Raw genomic sequence first — 2,340 nt, 5'->3', positions numbered from 1 at the left:
GAGTAGTTTTTGTCCGCCGTGAATAGATGAGAGGAACGAAAAGAGCCATTTTAGAATTTATTGTGTCATCCCCCACTTCTATTTGAGTGCAATTCCTAACACCTTTCATTAACGCTGGAGAAAGTAGTTTAGCAAAGTGCAATGGAAATGTTCTATATTGGGGGGGGGGGGGTAGTATGTGTGTGTGATGGGGAGACGGGGAGAAACAGATAAAGATAGAACGAATGAGTTTTTAAAATTGGAACAGATCGAGAAAGGGATTAAAAGTACATTCTGCTTAGCATTTAAACCAAGTTATTTATAAATTCATATTCTTTACCTTTAAACGAGAATATCCTCAATGAGAAGCGCTGATAACAAAACTTTTCCAGGGATGGGGGGGGGGGTTAAATCGATGTCATTTTTTATGAATTCGATACAAACGTTTGAAGTTTTTTTCTCTCTTATTACAAAACACACTCTAATTCGCTGGTGGCATCAAAATGGAGGAAGCCCGTGGATTGATCATACTTCTGCAAAGGGCAATACTTTCACAAGAGAAGATTTCTGTAGATTCTTCAGCAAACTCTAAATTCCTTTATCATGCACTGGCACGCCGGTATATTATTGAAAGTTTTGTGCTTTGTTCGTCATTTGGTGGCTCAAATCAACAATAACCCTATTCCAATCTGATGTCATAATACCAGCCCCCCCCCCCCCATATTCCCCTGTCCCAAAGAAAACATTAATTGCAATTGTTTGTGTGGAATTGCCTACTTGTAAAATCATGAACAAAGTAAACCGTCAGTCAGATAATAATATCAAATCGAAAACAAGAAACGTCAGAAGAAGTCGCTGTCCGGATCATCTTTCATTGGGGGTATTTACTTTTAACCAATAGATAGAAATAACAAGAGGTGGTGTGATAATCAGACTTAAAAGTTGACCTCCCTTCCTGTTTTGCTGAGATTGAAATCACCTCCTATTTTTACTGATATCTCTGTCTGCTTTCATGGAATCACGCTCCATGGAGGTGGTTCTTATTTCAGCTATTCACCATTATAGCAAATCACAATGGAACCAGGTGGGAAATAAATAATCTAGAAGATACCGATCCTGGCACCTTCTTACATCCCTCTCTTCCCCTTTTAGCTTGATCTTCTTATGAAGGAAACTCCTTTGGAGAAGTATTTGTGATTAAAAAAAAAAAAAAAAAAAAATGAATATATAAATAAATAAACAATATATATATATTTCATGGCATACTTTGCCGGTATAATATTTTCGGATTGGAAGGTTACAATTAGTATATGGGATTTAATTGAATCGTTGAGTTAGACCATGCAACTAAACATACAGCGTGACCAGTGTCTCCTCCGTGGAAGGACATTATACATCATTTCAGTGATTGCAGTATTTCTTTCAAACTTCTCCATGATTGGGTGCTCTAAATGATCATTCAACCCCATTTGATTACCCCCTTTTCATCATGCTTGATGAGATTTCGAGAAACGAAGATTATTAAATGCATCACAGTGGAAAATAACATGTTGCATTGTATACAACTCTCGTTATCTGATAAGCGACTTATCATGGTATGAACAAAAATCTATTCTTTCATTTTTTCCCATATTAGCCAGCTGAACTGGCTAAATTATGGTCGTACTCCCGAAAGTGATGAGAAATGACAAATCGTGCCGGTTTTGGAAGTGAAGTGAAAATGTCGATCCAAGTTTTGACAAGGCGAACTTACCAATCCCCCCCCCTAAAAAAAAAAAAAAAAAAAAAACTCTCCCCTTTTTTTTCGTCCATTGCACCATCAATCTCATCCCCTCAGCTGCCTCAGCATGCCGAGTCAATATTCCCTTTCGTCTAAAAACATATAGCAATCCATGCTAACAATCACATACCCTTGAGATGTCGCCAGTACAACCAAAACTATTTACAAGGGTGTCCCTTTAAGAACGATTAATGATATGCCCAGTGATCATCTTTAATCTTCTCCCCCAGTTTAATATCAGATGTATAATAGAAGAATCTCACGGGATTTTCTTTATGATTAAGGCAGTGTATCATATTAAATCTATTCATAGAGAGATTGGGAACTGGTACATAGGCTCCTGGGAGGGGTTATGCACGAATCCACCTTGTCTTTAAGTATTTAAGTTAGGTTTATTTCTGTCACAAGGAATAAATCCGTTATATCAGCTTGATAAGTAGAATACAATCGTTATACAGAATTGAAACTGAAATTAGGTATAATTATGTCTGGAAACCATTTGGCCAACTTTACACCACCGCCTGTGGGACAAATTTATTAGATCAAGACGACAATTTCATTAAATTTCCCATTAACAAATT

This window comes from Lytechinus pictus, chromosome 2 (genome assembly GCF_037042905.1).
Source record: "Lytechinus pictus isolate F3 Inbred chromosome 2, Lp3.0, whole genome shotgun sequence".
Taxonomy (NCBI): domain Eukaryota; kingdom Metazoa; phylum Echinodermata; class Echinoidea; order Temnopleuroida; family Toxopneustidae; genus Lytechinus; species Lytechinus pictus.
The sequence above is the reverse complement of the archived record's forward strand: the minus strand, read 5'-3'. Positions refer to the sequence as shown.